The sequence below is a fragment of the Lygodium microphyllum genome, chromosome 26, assembly GCF_053477565.2.
Source record: "Lygodium microphyllum isolate KBCC chromosome 26, Lygodium_microphyllum_v1.1.10, whole genome shotgun sequence".
Classification (NCBI taxonomy): domain Eukaryota; kingdom Viridiplantae; phylum Streptophyta; class Polypodiopsida; order Schizaeales; family Lygodiaceae; genus Lygodium; species Lygodium microphyllum.
The window spans coordinates 31,792,120-31,815,306 of record NC_141160.1 but is presented as its reverse complement, the minus strand read 5'-3'; positions in this window follow the sequence as shown (position 1 = coordinate 31,815,306).

The following is a 23,187-nucleotide window of genomic DNA, read 5'->3' as shown; positions in this document are numbered from 1 at the left end:
AAGACTCCAAGGGTGTGTACTCCATAATGAAGTTTATGGAAGAAGGCATATGGAGAATTATGATTAAGTGGGAATACACAAGGGATGGCTTAATCCAATGTGATGGCAATTCTTGTATGAGATATGAATGATGTTTATAATGTTTAAAGCACTCCCACTGAGATAAGAAGAGATATTCTACAATGTTTTCCTTGGATTGCTATGAGTTGCAATGACAAGACAAGTAGGGAGTGGTTGAATGATTCTTCAAATTGCATCTACGTCTCCTTGACTTCAACTTTACATGTTACCATTTCAATAGTGGCTTCGGCATTTCACAAAAACGTGCAATGTTTTCATTGAGAACGGTTTTGAAGTCATCTGGTATATGCACAACAAATTCAACATGTGTTGCAACCGAAGTGGGGGTCCTTATTAGCTATTTGGAGACTAGCTTTGCAGAAGGAATACTATTTACAAGGTATTGTGCTCCTTTCTGTAACGCATTACACATTGATTCTGGCTAAATGGTCTTAGCAAGTGCATCTTCTTGATGCATATTACTGCATCACAAGTGGACCTAGGTACATGTCTTTGTACCTTCTAATCAGCAGACAAAGGGGATGTTCTCATAAAGATAATATTGGATGGTTTCAACTTGAGCGAATTTTGGGACTTCCAAAATTTTTAAGTGTGTTATGTTTAAGCATGCGACAACTCGATGAATTTTTTGAAACAAATAAAAAGGGAAACGGGGATCTGTGGAGGCGTTTTCTAAATAGTGAAGAGCTATGGCTTTGTTGGTTGCCTGTCGGCATTCTAAAAAACGAAAGGCTTTGAGTTTTTTCAATGAACTAATATCATGTAAACTGAAGGGGAGCTACAGAGCTCTACCCTGAGACCTACGGACCGCTTATTGATCAAGCATTTCAAGCCAAGCGGACATGGCTACCTTTAAGAGTTGCATTAGTTGGTGTGAGCTCTGGTTGGCCTAGTAGGGTCCATGATTCATAGGTCAAGATATTAAAATCTACTCCTTCATCAATCAGAGCATTGATAGTATGCTCTCTTTTCACGGTGAGTTTGACCCTAAGATAAGCAGGTGGTACTATGTCTTCGTCTTCCGGGTCTTGGCTTGTAAATTTAAGCCTTCTGACAAATGCCCTTGAGTCCCCAACTGCACGACCAGATGTGGGTTCTCCACTGATGTCTTGGATCGTTAGTGCAGTGCTATTCAAGGAGCATCTATCATCAGGACTGTCATATCTAGTCATTCTCGCTGATGTAGCTCGATGTTGTTGCATTCCACTTTGACTAGATGCAGTCCGAATGCAACACGTATGTGTTTTTGCAGTGTGGCCTTTTTTCCCTTCTTGGCTAGATTGGCCCATTGATGTTCTAGGGTCTCTGTTTCTCTATGTTCGAGTATGGGCTTTTGGTTGCTCTTTTGCAAGTGAGAATCCATGCTCGTGTAGAGCCATTACTACACTAGGGTCCAATTTGAAGGATTTGTCATGACACGCGTTTTCTCTCCAACCTACTTGGGGGAGGTGCGGAGGGGGCAGAGCCCCCTCTACAGGGGGGGTCTCGAGAGGGGGGGTGGGGGAGGGGGGTCCCCCCCGGCCCGCAAGGCTATTACGGTAAACACCATGCACAATTTGGAGGACCATTTATAGCCAAAAATTGAACTACTTGCTCTAAGTTTCAGCTAAGTGATCAATCTATGATACGGTTTTGGTTCTATATGGTCTCTCGGTCAGTTTCAGGTCTATGGGTTAAATTTTGAAAAAATCCAAATTCAGCCCAACAAGTCCAAGTTGCAGGGGCCGAATCCCCGATTCGGCCCATCCGAGGGCCCAATCAGGTGGGCCGAGTCAAGTGATCCGAGTGGTAGTGGGCCAAGGGCCGATTCTGGGACTCGGCCAAGGTGGTCCGATTCTGGGAATCAAACGGGCTGGTCTGATTGTGAGACTCAGACAGACTGGTCCAATTGTGAAAATCGAACAGGGTGGTCCGATTTTGGCACTGGGTCCGATTTCTACTTTTGTCTGATTTTCCTAGTCGAATAGGGTGGTCCGACTCCTACGATAGGACACGTGGTCCGATTTTGGCACTGGGTCTGACTCTCTCAGTGGTCCGATTCTGGGAATCGGATGGGCTGGTCTGACAGCACGGACGACGGCCTACGGGTTGCTCGTGATGCCTCAAGGTCAACGCCTACTCCATGAAATCATCCCATGCCTTCCAAATAGGTGCAAAACAATACAAGGAACTGCTAGGCATACCTGGAATCAATGTGGCACTCTCTCTCTCTCTCTCTCTCTCTCTCTCTCTCTCTCTCTCTCTCTCTCTCTCTCTCTCTCTCTCTCTCTCTCTCTCTCTCTCTCTCTCTCTCTCTCTCTCTCTCTCTCTCCCCTTGGCTCTCAAGCTCACTCTCTTCTCTCACAAAAGGCAGAATGTCAAATGTGGTCTTTCCTGGTTCTCTGGGCCTCTTATTGCCCCATCCCAGCCTGCTGTAATCTCAAAAATTAATCCCCCACACTCTTCCACCCAGAAATCTGAATTTGTGCCTCTATTTCCCTATTTCCAGCAGCAGCAGCAAAACCCTTCTGTTTTCCTTCTTTTTCCTATCCTAATCTTAACCTAATGCAACAAAAATCAAAATCAGAATGGAGATGGATGATCCTACTCTAATATTTAACAACAAATCAAAATACTTACTTGCTCCAAGGATTAAAACCTCCTAAATCTCCTAACTATCTCAAGCACCGGTTCGGGCTGCAAACCCTACTTCTATGCTCGATTCGATGCGTGCAGTGCTCAAGGCTAGATTCCATTGGTCCCGGCAACAGAACCAAAATGGAGGGGAACTACGGAGCTCTTCCCTGAGACCTACGGATTGCTTATTGATCAAGCATTTCAAGCCGAGCAACCATGGCTACCTCTCACATAGCCGACACCCAATGCCTACCTTATGGGTATAGTAAGCTTACCTTGATGCTCAATCGAGTTCCCTCCTCTCTCTTGCACTCCGGTAGCTCCACGATCCTTGCGGCAAGCTCAAGAAACCTCAAGCCCTCTCCGTCAAGCTCCATCCTCCATAGCCACGCAAGAGAAGAGAAGAGAAGAGAAGAAGAGAAGATGAGGAGAGGAGATGGGGATCTTTTTCTCCACGATCCCTCACTCTCACACACTCACTCCCCTTAAAGTGCCAGTTCTGGGTAAAACACGGATGCATCTTGGGGCTCGTAGTGTCAAGGAACGGCATTGCTACTGACTTTTCCAAAGTCAGAGTCATTGTTGACCTACCGCCACCCGACAGCTACAAGGGAGTTCAGTGCTTCTTGGGACACACTGGATATTATCGACGATTTGTGCTAAATTATGCATTAATAGCTAGATCTCTGTACAAGCTATTGATAGTGTTTGAGTGGACGGAGGAATGCCAGCGCGCATATGAGGAGTTGAAAAAGGCTTTTACGACTGCACCAATCTTGCAAGCCCCAGACTAGAACGTAATGTTCCATGTGCACATAGACGCCTCTAAGTTTGCTATTGGAGCCGTGCTATGCCAGCCTGGTGAGCATAACTTGGATTACCTGGTGATTTTTGCCAATAGGCAGCTCATAGAGACCGAGATGAACTATTTCACGATAGAAAGGGAGGGGTTGGCCATGGTATTTGCGGTAAAGAAATTTAGGCATTACTTTTTGGCCACTCCCTTTGTCTTCTTTGTTGACCATCAGGCCCTACTGTATCTTGTGAACAAGCCTTGCGCTACGAGGCGCATAGCTAGATGGTTACTCCTTTTACTGGAGTTTGACTTCTTTGTGGTTGTACGCAAAGGAAAGCAGCACTACATGGCTGACCACATGTCCCGCATACCCACAGGAGAAGCCGCTGGGCAAGGCGTGCCTGACGATTTACCGGACGCCCATCTTTTTAACTTGTCTAGTGAGCGAGAATTATTTAAAGCAGATCTGACACCGTATTGGGCCGATGACATAGTGCAAGTACTAGAGAATGGTTTACCAGAGCGACCCATTGAGAAGGCCATGCTGAAAAGACTTATCTTGAAAATCCAGCCATACCAACTGATAGCTGGCCAACTCTACAGGCTGGGACAAGATGGTTTATTGCGCAGATGTGTATGTGAATACGAGATGCACGATGCATTGAACGAAGCACATGGTGGAATCACTGGAGGACACTTTAGTGGGGACACAATAGCCAGAAAGGAGCTACAATCCTAGCTATGGTGGCCCACCCTATTTCGCGATGCAACTAAATTTGTAAAGCACTACAATGAGTGCCAAAGGACCAAAGTGCCTGTGCGAAAGGACAAGATGGAGTTGACCCCTATCATAGCCCGACAACCCTTTGAAAAATGGGGCATCGATTTTATTGGACCTATCAGTCCTGCAGCACAGTATTCCCAAGCTCGATACATCATAATGGCGACCAACTATCTAACGAAATGGGCAAAGGCACGAGCCACGAGGAAGAACGATGCTAGGACCACCGCAAAGTTCTTGTGGGAGCAGGTTATTTCACAGTTTGGCTGTCCAATCGAACTTGTAAGCGACCAAGGCACACACTTCATTAATGAAGTGATTGCCCACTTGCTGTCTACCTTCCTAATAATTCATCGGAAGTCCTCTCCCTATTACCCTCAGGCTAATGGCCAAGCCGAATCCACAAATAAAATCCTAGTCAATGTGCTTACAAAAGTCGTGTCTACTTCGAGAAGTGACTGGGACAACAAGCTAATGGCGGCCTTGTGGGCCTATCGCACAGCTTATAAAACGACTGTAGGACAGACGCCCTTTAGGCTGACGTACGGAACTGAAGCCATTTTACCCTTAGAATTCTTTATCCCTAGCTTGAGGCTAGCAGTCCAGGAGGGTTGGGAGGGAAGAGAGGCTTGGACCGACCGCTTAGTGGAACTCGAGCACTTAACAGAGACCCGACTCCTCGCCACTCATGTCAAGAATGTGGGAGAGAAGGAAGGAGTCTCACTTGAAGCTTTCTTGCTTGCACAATGGGGGAATACACACAAGGGTGGAGGCTGAAAACAGTTTTCCTCTTCTTAGTTGTGTAAGCCAAAAGAACTCAAGTACAAAGAAATAGAAGAACCCTATGTATGGGTCTCAAACCAAACTCAACTAACTAAGGTGGCATACTAACTGAGCCACGAACTAGAGTAGATAAGGATAGCTATCATGTAGCTATTATTCATGGGCGGTGTACCAACCGCATCTGCAACTGACAAGTCGGTGACATAAATACACAACGGTCACCCTGGCGTATCACGAGTGGAGCTCGATATCTCAACACTCCCCCTCGAGCTCAATCCCAATTCCTGCACACCAAGCAGGTCTCTGAACTTGCGCAGCTTCTCTGCGCCCAATGCCTTCGTAAATATGTCAGCTACCTGATCCTCTGTGCTGACATAAACTAGATCAATAAGACCTAGTAAAACCCTCTCTCGCACATAGTGATAATGCACCTCAATGTGCTTTGTTCTAGCATGATAGACTGGGTTATTTGCCAAGTGTATACTACTCATGTTGTCACAATAAATGACAACTGGCCCATCTGTAGACTGATGCATATCATAAAGTAGCTTATGCAACCAAGCTACCTCACATGCAGCCATTGCTGCACCCCTGTACTCAGCCTCTGTGCTCGACAAGGCAACTGTAGGCTGTTTCTTGCTGCTCCAAGTGACTGCAGCACTCCCAAAAGAGAACACATATCCACTGGTAGATCGTCTATCAGAAATACTACCAGCCCAATCAGCATCAGTGTATCCATGCAACTGTATCTGAACCCCAGTCTCATAAAATAGTCCATACTGCAATGTGGACTTCACATACCTGAGTATGCGTCTAGCCGCATCCAAATGGGGTTTCCTTGGAGCCTGCATAAACTGACTTACCAATCCAACAGCATAGCTCAAATCTGGCCTGGTAATAGTCATATAAATCAAACTTCCTACTATGCGTCTGTACATAGTAGGGTCTTCCAGAAGCTCACCTGCATCTGTGCTCAGCTTCACATTCTGCTCCAAAGGAACTGAAATAGGCTTACAGCCTGTCATCCCATATTTGGACAGCATGTCCAATCCATACTGCCTCTGCAAGAGCTGTATCCCACTTGGTGATCTAATCACCTCAACGCCCAAGAAATAACGCAACTCTCCCAAATCCTTCATCTCAAACTTCTGCTTCAATAGCATTTTCACATGAAGGATATCTTCATCACTATCACCTGTCATAATCAAATCATCAACATAAATGACAAGCAGCATAATACCTTTCTCTGTTTTTCTCACATAAAGTGAGAAATCTGCCTTGGAAATCTGAAAGCCAATAGTGACAAGATACTGTCCTATCTTCTCAGACCATGCTCTAGGTGCTTGCTTCAAACCATACAAAGCTTTCTTCAACCTGCAAACAAACTCAGGATGAACAGCATGCACATAACCTGGTGGCTGCTCCATATAGACCTCTTCTTGCAAATCACCATGCAAGAAGGCATTCTTTACATCCATCTGATGTAAAGACCATCCCTTTGATGCAGCCATAGCAATGACTGCTCTTACGGTTGCCATCCTTGCAACCGGACTGAATGTTTCTTCATAGTCGATGCCATATGTTTGTGCATACCCCTTGACTACTAACCTTGCCTTGTATCTGTTCACAGAACCATTTGCATTGTGCTTCACCTTATAAACCCACTTACAGCCAATTGCATTCTTACCTTTAGGCAAAGGTACCAATTCCCATGTAGCGTTTGCTTCCAAGGCATCCATTTCTTCATCCATGGCTTTCTCCCATTTTTCTTTTCCCATGGCTTGCTCAAAAGAAGTGGGTTCTGGTTCCTGTATCACCTTGACCATATATGCATAGTGAATGGCTGTAAATCCATCATATTTCAGCCTATCCACAGGATACCTAACTCTGGTAGACCTGCGCAAAGTGGGTTCACTCCCAGGTGCTCTTAAAACATCCCTGGTCTTCCTTACTCCAGGTGTAACAATAGAAGGAATACCCAACTCATCATCAATGCTCTGTTCTGAGCCACTGGATTCACCATCCACATAAGAGTGACCTGCATTCACATCAAACATGGGCTGATCAACCTTCTCTTTTCCTTTTCGTGATACCTGCATACCACTATCTGCATTGCTTTGAGAAGATTCTCATGATCTCAATCTGCCTGTCCATGGCGAAGAATGTGAACCACTGCTAGAGGACGCTCCAGGTCCACTAATATTTTGTGACTGCTGCTGTGAATTCTGTGCAGCATTACCATTTTGTGCATCTACATCATCAATCACATTTACTGGTTTATACCAGCTACTCATCTCATCAAAAACAACATCTCTGCTCACTGTAAACTTACGAGTAGAAGGGTTATAGCATCTATACCCTTTTTGCTGCAGAGAGTAACCAATAAAGATGCACTTCTCAGCTTTTGGATCCAACTTGGATCTCAGCTCATCTGGCACATGTACATAGGCAATGCAACCAAAAATTTTCAAATGAGAAATATCTGGTTTCCTACCAGTATACCTCTCCTCTGGAGTCATTCCATGTATTGCTGCAGTGGGAGTCTTGTTCATTATGTAGACTGCTGTAGCAACTGCTTCAGCCCAATAAAAATCTGGCAAGTCTTTTTCATTGAGCATGGCACGAGATACCTCTCCCATATGCCTGTTTTTTCTTTCTGCAATTCCATTTTGCTGTGGGGTATAACTGCATGAATATTGCTGCTTTATGCCATGCTCCTACAAGAACTTTGCAAACTCATTTGAGAGGTACTCTCCCCCTCCATCTGACCTTAGGCATTTTACTTGCAGACCTGTTTCTTTTTCAACCATAGCTTTAAGAGTTTTGAAATGACCAAAAACTTCACTTTTCTTTTTCATAAAATACACCCAAACTTTTCTGCTATAGTCATCAATAAAACTGACAAAATAATGACAGCCTCCAAGAGATGCAGCTTTAGTAGTCCACACATCAGAGTGGATTAATTCCAATGGCTTCTCACTCTCTTGAACATGTCTAGGAAATGGTTTCCTTGCCTGTTTTCCAAATTGACAGGCTTCACATACCTTATGCATTTCTGCAACCTTGAATTTAGGCAAACCTGCAACAATATTTTGGGCCTGCATTGATTTAAGTCGCTGTACATTAACATGACCAATGCGTTTATGCCAGATATCAATATCTGCAACTACACCAGTTCCATGTGCAAACATTGCTGCACTCAATTCAGACATGTCTGCATCCAACGTAAACATTCTGCCCTTCTTCTTTCCTTTTGCTATCAAGCGACCTTTATTTTTCATATCCTCAACAAAGCATCCATGAGGATTAAATTTGACCTGCAAGCCCTGCTCAACCATTTGACCGACAGAAACTAGATTCTTAGTGATATTCGGGACATGAAATACATCGGACAGGTATTTCTTTTTCCCATCCTGCATAGACAAGGGAATTTTTCCAATCTGCACAATAGGATGTGCAGTATCATCACCAGTCTCCACAAATCCTGGTTTTTCCATTTTCCTTGCATCCTCCATCCATTCTGCATGACCTGTCATGTGGTTTGATGCACCTGAGTCAACATACCATACATCATTGCTTTCTTCTGCACTTGTCACAGAATTGTTCATGTGCTGCACCATGAACAAATGTTCATTTCTGTCATCACCCTGTCTGTTAGAAGATGCATAATTCCCTTGTTGCAGTTTTCCATTCATGATGTCATTCTGCTTTTTATAGCAGTCTTTAGTCATATGACCCATTTTACCACAGTAGTAGCATTCAACATTACTGTTTGCATTTTGACCTCTTTGCCATCCACCACGACCTCTTTGGCTCCCCCTGCCTCTAGAGTTACCACGTCCTCCTCCATAGGACTGGTTTTCTTGTGTTTGCTGCATATTCTGATTTCTACCATGGCCTCCAAATCGGCCTCCTCTACCTCTGCCTCTACCTCTTCCAGCATTTGAGTAGAAGACAGCTTCCTTTGAAGTTCCTCTTGAAGAAGATGCACCACCATTTCTCTGCTCCTCAGAAATTAGAAGAGCAATCAACTCCTCAAAATCAGGAAATCGTTCACGAACTGAAATGGATGTCCGAAACTGTGCATAATCCTTTCCTAGACCATTCAAGGTCACAGAAACTAAATCATCATCTTCCACTGGCGACCCAATGGAAGCAAGTGCATCTGCAATCTTCTTCACCTTCATGTGGTAGTCATTGATGCTCATATTTTCTCTTTGCACATTGTGCAACTCTTGCTTGAGCTGCATTTTCCTGGCTTGTGTATTTGTGCTATACATCTTTGACAGAGTATCCCATGCCTCCTTTGGCGTACTTGCATCCTGAATATGCACAATCATAGAGTCTGAAATGCTGATAGACAGCCAGTACATAACTTTCCTGGCTCTCTCATGCCATGCTTTGAATGCCTGCATTTGCTGTTGATTGGGAACATCAGGAAGAACTGGTTCTTCTTCATTTCCTGCAACAAATTCCCAATATCCTTTTCCCATAAGGAAATTCGTCATTCTAAACTTCCATGCTTGGAAGTTGTTCTTGTCAAGCTTTTCAGTTACAATCTGTGAAAGAGAATCAGACGCCATTACAGAATACTGCAAAAAATTCTGTCACTGCAAAAAACACGGCTTCACCCTCACAAGGGCAAATCTGCAAAACTGGCGAAAGTGGTATTTGACCACACAGTCACTTCCTAGTGACGATTTTGCATAAACAGAAACCAAGGATGATTCTGTAACTCCCAATGTCTCTGCGCACAAGCATACGATGCAATTTCTGTGGTAACTTTTCACCGACCTGTAGAACAGTGGTCGCACAACATAAAACAGGGCTTTTTCCTGAGTGCGTGCAAAAAACTTCCGCCTCCAAAACAGGCCCCGAAATGGCCTCAAATCAAAAAAACAGGGTCGCCTAGAGCTGAAGCTCTTTCCCGTAGCATATACTGCCCTCTTGCTTCAGCGCGAAGGGCGTCTCAACCTGAGACAATGCACTCCTGCAATTTCCGGCTGTGCTACCTGCAGAGATCTGCTCCCAAAACAGAAAATGAAAGCAACACTGCTCCTCTTACCAGAACACCGCGAGCTTGGCTTGCTTTCTTGAGCTCCTTACCACGAACAAGGCTCTGATACCATGTCAAGAATGTGGGAGAGAAGGAAGGAGTCTCACTTGAAGCTTTCTTGCTTGCACAATGGGGGAATACACACAAGGGTGGAGGCTGAAAACAGTTTTCCTCTTCTTAGTTGTGTAAGCCAAAAGAACTCAAGTACAAAGAAATAGAAGAACCCTATGTATGGGTCTCAAACCAAACTCAACTAACTAAGGTGGCATACTAACTGAGCCACGAACTAGAGTAGATAAGGATAGCTATCATGTAGCTATTATTCATGGGCGGTGTACCAACCGCATCTGCAACTGACAAGTCGGTGACATAAATACACAACGGTCACCCTGGCGTATCACGAGTGGAGCTCGATATCTCAACAACTCACTCTCTGATTTGTGAAAAGGCTCGACAAAAGATGTGGTTTGACAAGCATGTCAAGCAACGAGACTTCGAACAAGGGGACCTTGTTCTGCTGTACTCGGTAAAAGGACATAAACAGAAGATGAAGTTTCGGGGGCTAGGGCCTTTCAGAGTACGCATGATCGGTAGGACCGGGAATGTCGAGTTGGAGACACTTGACGGTGAAGAAATAGGATTTTTTAACTGCAGCCGCATTAAGAAGTACTATCCTCCTTCACATCCATTACATGAGCCACCCATGCTAGAACCCCCACTGAACGTCCGCATGGCTACTATAACTGACCTTACAGATCAGGACGAAGAAGCAGTGGCACCGGCGTACCTGTGGATCACAATTGCAACAGGAGCGGTGTATTCTTTCGAAGCCTTGATTGATGAAGGTGCCGACTACAACATCTTAACTTGGACATGCATCGATCAACCGCAACTACAGTCCACTAACGCTAAACTCACCCCGTTTGGGGGTACCGCTTACCCACTCCTTGGGAAGTGCAAGGTGGTTGTTTCCATCGAGTCTGAAAGTTTACCAGCCTTCTTCCATGTGTTACCTGACACTAAAGGAGCTGGTAATGTGTTACTATTGGGTTGCACTTTCAAGAAGCAAACCAACTACAATGTGGATTACAACCTAAACCGCATACATCTTGCTATCGGCAATGTGCGCATAGTGACGACTTTCAGCAAGGGATGTCTTAATTCCCCCACTTTTACGAAGCCACCGGTAGAAACTCCTACCACCATGCTTCAGCCCGAATCTGAACAGACGGAAACTACGGCCTCGTGCCGGGCTCTCAACCCCAGGCCCAAGCCCACCAAGAGCGCTTACAAGGCCAAAGAGTCCAAGTTTCTATGGGTGCCGAAACGGCAAAAACCACATCCGGGTAGACCACCCAGTATGATCCTAAACGTCAAAATTATCAACCATCCCGACCCAAGAGGCAATCTAGGTGCTATCATCGTAGACACACAACCACGCCGCACTGGATTCCCAAAGATCTCTTGCGGGCACAAGGATACTACGAGGGCAATCCCTGGATTTGGGTGCCTAAAAGTGGCCAGCTACGAAGCCCATCTACAAGCAATCTCACCCCAATGAGAGAGGCTTGCACAAAGGGCGCCCATGGTCAGCAGGCCCTGGCCAACTGTGGCTAGCAAGCCTCAGCTCATCTATCGACCAAAGCACATGCCACAGGCCTTAAACCTACCTAATCCAGAGAACTTACAAACCACTATGACTGTTCACTCAGAACCTAGCACAACCCCCATGCCTCCGAAGCCTCCTACAGCATCGCAAAGTGCTTCAGAGTGCAAGGCCCAATCCGTCACACCGATGAGGAAGTCACAACTATCCAATCCAGTTGCACCACCCCCGCCAGCACGTCTTAAAACTTCATACGCAATACGACATTTCCTCTCTTTGGCTAAGGACCTTGCCGCAACTTCTAGGGATGACTTAATGACCTGCATTAAAATGTTAGACGAAACTTTCACTACATTTGCTAGAAGCTACGAGAGGCTAGACCTAGGCCTTCTTGACGAAACACTTGCTTCGGATGTTCGTGCATTACCATGCACTTGGGAGGAATACGAACTTATGACCACTAAATTACCCAAAATTGTTGCCGAACTGATAGCAAACGACGAAATCTCGAAGGATCAAGCTGTCCTCAGACGACTTATCACTTCGTATCGTCAGCCTCCTCGTTCTGCTCCTGAACAGGAGTTGCACGAGCTCATGCAGATGGCAAGCTCACCTTCCACATTCTTGCAGCAGTGGTTTACGCTGAGGATCCAATGGGAGAAAAAAGGTTGTCGAATAATGACCAATGCTGAGCAACGCAGGGCAGTTAAAACTATCGAATATGACCCCACTTATGTGGCACCTATCTCGTTTAGGGTCTTGGCCATCACCCGTAATCAGCATTTGGACGAGCACATGCTCGCCCACCCCTACATTGGCCAATTCCTCATCGAAGAGGAATTACATGTTGCCAGTCGCTCAATACTAGAGATCTCTTCCACGACGTTTTGACCTACATTTCCCAAGTCTCCATCCAACCATCTACTCTAGACTGTCATGCCCAACTCGAATACAATCCAAGCTTCTATGATTGGCTATTGGCTAGGTAAGTCAACCAACGCGAAACAACGCTTACCTCGTCCTTCCTGTGCTAATCCTAGGAAGGATTCTTAGAAAGATCCCCGACGGAGGGGGGAGCAATGTGAGCAAGAGCAGAGCAAAAATAAAAAGTTATGCTATCTAGCTAGCAGACTGTTATAATTAAGTAAGTTTCTATGGAAGAATACTGCAGAGTAAAACAATAGCAATGGTCTAGCCTCTAAGCAAGTGTACCCATTTTGGGCACATATATTTTTCTCTCAAACTTAGTTCTGATTAGAAATAAGCCGATTGTTAGGCATTAATGTTGGCATGGTGTGTTGACATGTCACCACCATGGCAGGACAGGACAAAGGGGGCAAACTCCCATTCTCTGAAGAGGAAATGACCAAATTTGGCATCAGCATCGAGTCGCGCGGATTCAGTCAGTTCACTTTCAAGCACACTGAATCTGGACGAGGCCATCCTGGAGGAACCCGCGATCAAAGACTTGGTGGACAGATGCCACCTCCACAAGTACGTGGAGAAGGTGGGGCAGGTTGTGGATTACAGCATGTGTGCATATTTCCTGAGGAACTTCGACAAGAGCCGGAACTGTGGCACTGTCACAGTAAGGACAGGGGAGCAAGAAAGAAGAATCGAAGTGCCCCTCAATGCAACAATCATAGAAAAGGCCCTGGGGCTTGTGCCAAAGAAAGAGAGAAGGCCGAGACGAGATGTTTATACCATGCTGGGGGTCAAGAAAGAAGCGGTGCATACCATGGATGGAATCAACTTGGCTGGCATCCCGGACCCAGAGGTGAAATTACAAGCAAAGATGATCCATACCCTCTTCTCGGGCCAACGTTACAATGCGCTGATGAACAGGATCGGGGTCCCACTGTTGGAAAGCATAGCAACAGGAGTTCCTGAAGAGATAGACTGGAATGGATTCGTACAGAAGACCATTCAAAGTTCAGCTGCCCTCCTCACTCCGACGGAAGCACCAGTAGGAGGAGAATCCCCTGCCTCAACCGTGCGCTCCGCAAGGAAGAAACCTGCGTCAAAAGTAGCTACAATCAGATATGGGGGCATCCTGACAGCCATCATAGACGAAGCAATAAAGAATGAGGGCGTCATGGATGAGGAAGCTGCGTATCAAAGCCCACCTCACCACAAAGGAGGGGAATCAAGCGAAAGAACAGTAAGCGACAAGGGAGAGCAGGAGGTGCTGCCTCCACGAGCGAGCAAACCCGAAGAACAAAGCAAAAAAAATAGGAGACAGAAGGCGAAGAAAGAGAAATTAAGTAAGGAAGAACGGGCTGACATAAAAAGGGCTCAAAAAGAGTCTCGAAGTGCTGAGGAAGAAAGGAGGAGGAAAGAGGAGGAGGAGCTTGCCAGAATAAGAGATGAGTCGAAGAAGGCAGAAGAGGACAGGAAAATAAGGGCAGAGGAAGAAGCCGAGGAGCAGCGACTAAAGGAACTGGCCGAACTGGCAGAAGCTACACGAAGATAAATGGAAGAGACCCATGGGGGCAGAGAACTCGAACCCGCAAGCCCTGGCCACAAAGCCGAAGCCAGCGCAAGTGTGGAAGCAGCACCGGTGGTCGTAGGCAAGCGCAAGTCCCTCCTACATCCACTCCCTCCCTCCTTTGTGCCGACAACGGCTGAAACTACGACTGCAACTACCGCACAACCCACATCTCCCCTCGACATGGCACAGCTCATGACCATGGTGCAGATGCTCGTGAGCAAGGTAGCCGAAATTGTCCCTGAAACTAGATTGAAAAGGCCCACCGCCCGCAGATGCAGAGTCACGGCAAGACCCCAAACGACAAAGGCTGGAGGCATCAACCACCACGCCCAATACTCCCATACCTGCCGCAGACTATGACGCATATGTGGTCGAGTTACTGACACAACTAGACAAGGCAAAAGAAGAGAAGAAGGTGGCCCTGCTGGAACTAGAGAAAGAAAAGGAGACGTCAGCGGAGGAACCTAAAACTATTGATGCAGCAATACAGTGATCTACAGCAAAGGGTTGCCCAAGTGGAAAAGCTCTACCAGGAGGTTCAGGAAGGCGAAGCCACTGTTCCACAAGAACATGCCACGGAGCCCCAGTCATGGCAGAAGCAAGAAGAACAGAACAGGTTAATAAGGGAAATCAAATTCCTAAAAAATGAAGGGCCGGGAGTCTCAGCAGAGCTGAAGCAAAACGGCTACAGGATGAAGTGCAGAGATTGCAAGATGCGTTGGAGACCTCCCAGGAAGACGTAGAAGCCCTCGTGGCCATGACCTTTAATCAAAAAAGGCTATTCCTCGTTGAAATCCAGAGCCAAGAACAGTTGGTACAAGAGAAATCAGAAATCCTGGCCAAGGCGCACCACAGGCTCAGCATTGTCGATCAAGCAAGAGGGATCGCTGACGAACAGCTCGCTCAGAAACTAAGAGAAAGAAACCAGTTATGGTTTTTATTAAATGAGTAGCCACAGGTAGTAACCACTCTGGCGAGCCAACTGGAGGAACAAAGGCAAAGGATGGAGGAGAGAGCCATGGAGTGGAAAAGGAAAAACTTTGACAGGGTAAGGGACTTAACTGAACGCCTGGCGGTGGCAGAATGTGAAAGAATACTGGCCGAAGCTAGGGTTGAGGCTGCAGAGATAACCACTAAGACCCAGCGACAGGCCTTTCTCAACACGGTGCTCCACGTGACGCAAGCCGAGGGCAATGATACAGTGGAACATGTAAAAAGAAAGTTGGAGCTAAGCACCCGGGCTCTAAGATACAGTCTTCAAGAGCGGGAGCTTCCAACAAGTACAGGAATAACTAAAGAGCAACAATTCTACTACCTGCGCTGTACGGGCCTTTCCACTGCGAAGCTCAAGGAGTTAGGATTTCAGGAGCAGGAGCAGCCACCGCCACCACTACCAGTCATTCCTCCCGTGGTTGAGCGAAATGTCGAAGAGGGCCTGGACTTCGAGCAAGATGATGACGAAGAGCCACAAAGGATGCCAAGTCCGCCTCAACCCGAGATCCCACAGGAGGAACCTCCTGATGCCGAGCTACCTGAACACATAATTGCAGCAAGGAGAAAGAGACAAGAGTTAGCGGAGGAGGCCCAACGCCGAGCATGCATAGTTCCACGACAACTCCCTGAGGAGCCCATACCACTGAGAAATGATACACATCCTGTAGATTGGCCCTAGGAGTTGATCATCTGGCGCCAGCGAGAGCTATATAAGAGGCCGTTTGAGCTTTCATTCACTTTTCCACGCTCCTTGGACTGGGCCCTGCCTTTAGGAGTCGTAGCCAAGATCAAAGATTTGGCTAACGAACTCGCAAACAGATGGATGGAAGAAAGAAGCATGATAATGACTAGGTGGAGACAAGAGCCATGAGAGTACTGGGAAGACAAGGTCAATCTGGTTCCCAAACCTGTCCAAGGCTACGAGGCACAGCCGAAATGGCGAAGGAGGATTTGGGACACCAATTTTGATGCCTGGACCGCATTTTGTAGCTCCCTCCCCGAAGAGCGTAACGATCCCATCTACATGCCCTACCCCCGTAGGCATGGAGTGGACTACGACAGAGATTTACATGGGGATTATGACTTCCCGAAAATCTATAATGTAAATGCTAGAAGCCCGGAGGAGTGCTTAGTATTTAGGGTAGAAGATATACTTCCCTCCATAAATCGTTTTCTTGTAGACTTCTCTTCCTGCCCCGATCCAGCATTCTTAACCACTTGTAATTACCTCCGACTTCTCAAATTCCTGCTACTCCAGAAACCTACAGCTGAGAAAGCCCATCTCCCCCCACTCTTTTTTTATATTAACCTAGGAATAGATAGTAGAGCCATGACTAGGTTGATGATGCGCGCTACTCTCCTCCCTGCCTTTTGCTTAGAGCTCTTAGAGAATATGAGTGACACCCATTTTGCAAGGTGTAATCACCCCTTCTTGTCCACCACTCCTCTGAGAGCTAAAGCCAGTATTAAAGAATACCTACAAAGTCGCGCATTTTTATCACAATGCCTACGACCGCCCCGTGACTAAATAGGTGCCCCATACCTTGCCCAATGTACCCTCTCTCATTCAAAAAAAAAAAAGTGCTTGCAGTCTTCCTTCACTATTATGGTGCACCACCCTCACTGCATCTAGAGTCCTCTCTAGCCCCTCCCCCACTTCACACTTAGGACACATCAAGGGCATGACTTTTCAGACCTGTCACCCTAAGTTTTGCACCGCACCTCCAACGCCGCACGAACTGGGTCCTCAAGTGTGGGACATTACCAAGGGCTTGCCCAAGGTTAGACCCATCTCCCAGTTCCACTGGCACGGGCACCATGCACTACACAGTGAGACAGACACACCCCCTAGGAAGTACACCACTTTTTTGCAGGTTATGTTTGTGTTTCAAGAATGGGCTGCTTGATTGAAGGACATCATCTACTACATCCTCCAATGACAAGGAATTTTTCCAGGAGTCGAAAATGACTACATTACCGCAACTTCAGGCGCTTCGCTGCGAAGGTTTAATGGCTCAACAGATTTCATGTTGCCAATCATCTGCCTACTGATGGCTGCCATGAGTGAACCAAATCAAGCAGAAGGAAAACCCAGTGATGGAGCTGCCATTGGCATAGGTCTTGGAACCTCATCGCCCGATGATCCATGCCCACCGTCTCAAGATCTACGGATCACTTATTGATACCACAAGCCTAAAGACTTTCAACTCAAAACTGAATATCCTCTACTCACCGCCAGGGGTTTTCAACCCAAGCAACGGCTTTTCACGGCAACCAGCATTCGGGGGGTTTCTCCAAAATAAATTCCTCCAATACCATCCTCCTAAGGGATCGCTTATTGCTTCAAGCGTTTCGAATACTCAAAAGACGACCGGCTCCATAGGGGCGCCAGAACAGTGTGAAGGATGCCGAGAATCTTCATAAAGCCTAAGGCACACCAGAATCTCTACTGGTCATCATCATCAAACTCCATCACCTCTCATTCACAAGCATCAATATCATCTCCCCACCAGTTCCACCTAGCAATAGCACCATCTATCCCACTACTTCCCACCACAGTGCCATGGGACTGGCACTTGGCTAGGAGGGGGTAATGTTTACCGCAGCATAGAGGAGCAAGAAATGGAAAAAGAGAAAAAGAAAAGGCACCTTAAATGGCAACTAGACCCGGGAAAAAATTAAATGCACGGGCACGATCCTCAAGAAGTCTTGGAGTCGCCCAAGGAGAGTAAAAGAATAAAAAGTGCACCATTAAGTGCGAAAACACTTCCAAAACCTTGTAAAAGAGCGTCAAGCTCACTCCTATGCAAATAGTATGCATTAGTTGGGGATAGGATAGACTAGAATGGTGGGAAATGAGGAAATGGGCCTAGGCTAATGGCTGGCCATGTAAAAAAGGGGGATGACTGCCCATGGAAATTAGGGCATGTATTTAAAGTTGTAAAGTGAATGGGAAGCTCATTCTTGTGTGTGGCAAAAGCTTCTTCTTCTTCTTCTCTTTTTTCTTGCATTCTTGCTTGTGCTTGAGAGAGGGATTGAGAGAGTGTGAGGGAGTGAGGGAGTGATTGTGTGAGAGTGAGGGATCTTGGAGAAGAAGCTCTCCATCTTCTCTCTTCATCTTCTCCTCCTCTCTTCTCTTCTCTTGTCTCGCACGTGGCTATGGAGGATGAAGCTCATGGGAGAGGGATTGAGGTTGCTTGAGCTTGCCTCAGGGATCATGGAGCTACCGGTGTGCAAGAAAGAGGAGGGTACTCGATCGAGCATCAAGGTAAGCTCACTACACCCGTAAGGTAGGCATTGCGCGTCGGCTATGTGAGAGGTAGCCATGGCCGCTCGGTTCGAAACACTTGAGCAATAACTGGTCCGTAGGTCTCGGAGTAGAGCTTGAAGCTCCCCTCCACCAACAAAGCAAGAATAGATGTGATAACATTTCCATCCGCATATTCACTCTCCCCCTTGGGATCTAAGAATGATACTATGCAAAATTTTACTTAACACTCCCTTCCTTTGGCTATGGCGTATGATAAGGTTTCAAACACTATACAAGACGTAAGTTCTATTGATCACTTACATTGATCAATAACCCAACCTTCTTCCCAACAAGTATAAAAGTATGGGTCTTCCCTTTGACTTAGGGTTTCCTAATCCTTGAGCTCTCCACTTGCCTTTGAGGCCTGGAGTTGTTGTTTGTATCTAGCCTAACTCCAAATTGGATTGATGAAGGTAGTAGTTATCAGACGGATCTCAAGAAATCTTAGTTTTAATCCTTAGGATCATTGCTTGTACTAACTACACACATCATCAAAATCCCAATCTATCAAACATGAGTTATCAGTTCGTGTTGTTGGCAAGAGCTTGGGCAAAGGCCTAGACTTTCTAAGATGAATTTCGTTTAGACTAGGTTGCTTACCATGCAATCCATTAGGTGTGCAAGTTGCAACATACTTTCAGTGCAATGAAAAACATATCTATTATTTACAAGAAAAGGGGAGTCGACAATACCTGGAATCTTATATACTGCTTATGTTGTGTATGGATTTTATTGCATAGTAACTTGATGCAATTTACTTCTCTTGATACATGCACCTCACAAACTCCATCTTTGAATATTTGAGATGAATTTATCATTTTAATTGATCTATTCTCGTGTGACATAGTACAGGCATGATGTGTCTCATGCAGAAATCAAAGCAAGCATCTATGAATTTGGAAACATGTTACTTATGTCTAGTACCATAGTTGGATTGGCAGTGATGCCCTCTCCAGAAACATCGTTGCTAGTTGTAGGATTCCCACCCGCACTCGACATTCTTCGCTTGGGGGAAATTCTTGATCTTCTTCTCTTTTAGGCGCAACCCCTACTAGAATTTCAACAGCCTCTTGCTCACATAGAAGAGGGGCAAAAAAGGGACGAAATGCTCACAGGGTAGTGGACAGTCTCGCGGGAAAGAGGGAAAAGATAAGGTGAGGCCTACATTGATAAACTACTAAAGGCTTGGAAAGAACTTTTCTAGTCTATCTTCTCCTAAAAACTTGCTTGAGGCCAATGCCAACAATGTCTTCTCCCTATCCATAAAAAGGACCCAACAAATACTTTCTCATCCTATGTGACCACCCTCCTAGTGCTTTGTCATACTATCTCTCTCTATCCCTCTCATAGCCTAGAGGTCTCTGATTGTAGATCCTAGCAAAGAAAATGGTGTGGGAAAATCTATGTTAACTATGTCTCTAGATTGAATTCAACAAGAAGCTCTCGCATGAAACCTATATTCTAACATCGCTCCCTTCATGGCATCTATCTCTGCTTTAGCAATACACATCCTCCCAGCCAACCATCAAAGCGAGCAAGGTCTAGGCAAGGGTCTATAGGCTAGGCACTAGTGGCAACATCAATCCACAACTTGGGGAGCAACTTCACATTGAGGATCTTTCCTTCCCTCCAGAAGTATTGTATTGAGATATTTCATTTCGTAGCATGACTAAATTCACCCCTATATTTGCTCACATGGATGTGCAACCCATGCAAGAGTTGCAGTGCAAGAAATACGATGTAGGAGATAAATATAATGTGATCAGAAGTGATTTCGGGTCTCAAAAATAATACATCCATGAAGTACACTATTACTATGGGTATCTAGAAATAATCATTGAATCACTCCGATAATAGGCACGGTAGCTTTCACTTTGCTTTGATCTTCTTTGACTTTAGCCTTCACAAAATATTTTTAATAAAGAGGGTAATTAAAATTTTTTGTTTTAATATATTAAAATAGTGTAGTAGCATACTCTGCTTAATTCAGAAGTTAACAATCGAGAAAAGTTTGGCAACTTTTGTATTGAGGATCAAAAGCCTCCTCCACCATTGCGAACCTGAGGGTGGAGTTTTTCACCAAGAACTTGAACTCATTAGTAAGCATCATTAGGAATTTGTTTACTATTGTGTGTGTCTTTTTGTTTGCATGACACACGAGCACATGTAGATAGGCTAGGCACAATTTCTTTAGCTGCACCCATAATTTTTGTGTGAAGCATTGATTGATTGACTACATCGCATATATTGCATATTTTCTCGCATCATGAGTGAATGACCACGAACAACTATTCTGACCATATTCTTGCTAGGGCACATTGCATGAAAAATAGAAGAGAAGGCATGTTTTGAAGACTCCAAGGGTGTGTACTCCATAATGAAGTTTATGGAAGAAGGCATATGGAGAATTATGATTAAGTGGGAATACACAAGGGATGGCTTAATCCAATGTGATGGCAATTCTTGTACGAGATATGAATGCTGTTTATAATGTTTAAAGCACTCCCACTAAGATGAGAAGAGATATTCTACAATGTTTCCATTGCTATGAGTTGCAATGACGAGACAAGTAGGGAGTGGTTGAATGATTCTTCAAATTGCATCTACGTCTCCTTGACTTCAAGTTTACAAGTTACCATTTCAATAGTGGCTTCGGCATTTCACAAAAATGTGCAATGTTGTCATTGAGAACAGCTTTGAAGTCGTCTGGTATATGCACAACAAATTCAACATGTGTTGCAACTGAAGTGGGGGTCCTTACTAGTTGGAGACTAGCTTTGCAGAAGGAATACTATTAACAAGGCATTGTGCTCCTTTCTGTAACGCATTACACATTGATTCTGGCTAAATGGTCTTAGCAAGTGCATCTTCTTGATGCATATTACTGCATCACAAGTGGACCTAGGTACATGTCTTTGTACCTTCTAATTAGCAGACAGAGGGGATGTTCTCATAAAGATAATATTGGATGGTTTCAACTTTAGCAAATTTTGGGACTTCCAAAAAATTTTAAGTGTGTTCTATTTAAGCATGTGACAACTCGACTGAATTTTTTGAAACAAATAAAAAGGGAAACAAGGATCTGTGGAGGCGTTTTTTAAATAGTGAAGACCTACGGCTCTATTGGCGGCTTGTCGGCATTCTCAAAAACAAAAGGCTTTGAGTTTTTTCAATGAACTGACATCATGTAAACCAAGTTTACATTGACAAAGTTTTGATTATCATGTGTCATAGCTGTTGGTTCAAATACTGTAGTTAATGGGGCTATTCATTGTGGGAATTGTGATTCTACAGCTGCAGCTATGATTGCTAATGAAGATCAAATTGATGGGATTGATGATGATGATCATCATCATTGTGACCAAGAGTTTCCTGCAAATCATATGGATCAAGGCATTCATGACTGCTAGTCTGAGCCCATATGATTCTATATCGACGATGACACTGAGTTCTCAAAGCTTATAGACAGTGCGCCTTCTCCAACATGAGAATTAGCACCCTATGGTACCCCATGCATTAAGTCATCAAAATTCGAGTCGACAATATCCTTCTCATCATTATCCTTTTCATCGAGGACATCAGTTGAGGACGATCATCTTGGTTATGATGCAGTAGGTCATCATGAGGCAACTAAGAGTCTCAGCACAGTCCGCTCAAATTACCAACTCAAAAGCATGGCTTGATAGCAGGACAGGAGGATATTCCATTGACTTGCAGGTGTTTTTTATGAACAAATTATGGGTGTGATGATGGTTGTCATTGATGGAGGGCGTCGTGGTGGCTTGATTGGCTCCCAATCATGACGATGGCTAATCATGGGCAATGATCGCAAAAGGGCGGCATTTTAAGCATTTTAGCTTTTAAAGGTTATCTATTAAAGGTTAATCTTCAAAAGCATAGCCTTAATGTTTTTAAAGCCAAAATTTTAAAAAGCCTTAGGTTTTTTTGGGAAAGCAAAAGCATAAACGTGTGAGAAAATCTATAAAAGGGAGGCACTGGGAGCCTTGCCTCTCCACCAAATTCTATGAGAGTGGCTCTTGAGTTCGAGCTTTGAGCTCCTCACCCTCCTTGAAGTTAAGTCCATCAAATTCTATGAGAGTGGCTCTTGAGTATGAGCTTTGAGCTCCTCACCCTCCTTCAAGATCTCTCCTTCAAGTCCTCACATGGGGGTGGCTTTTGAGTACGAGCTTTGAGCTCCTCGCCCTCCTCGAAGATTTCTCCATCAAGCCCTCACATTCCACCTTCTTCTCTTCTTTCTCAGATCAAGACTACGACCTTGACTTTTGATTGGCCAGTGATCCTTTGTTGCTTCAAAGAACATTTTTTCATCACAAGATCCATCTTGAGCTCTTCATATTTCTTTTGATCATATCCTTTAACTCCCCTTGACCAAGAGACTTTTGAACATGTATCCTGAGCATACCTTTAATCAATGAGTATGTTTTCACATTCTCCTTGTATCTAAACTTCTTCTTCTGGATAATTATTTTTTGTTGAGTACTCTTAATCATTCTTTGTTTCCATCTCACAAAGCGTCCCCGACAAGCGACTTTCACGAACTCCCGCATGTTTTCCATGCGACAACAGTCGAATGGACAAGGTAAGTTTAGTAACCTTTCAAAACGTTTAGTTTGTGACCTTTCCAAATTCAATAGGACTAGTTACGAAGTGGTA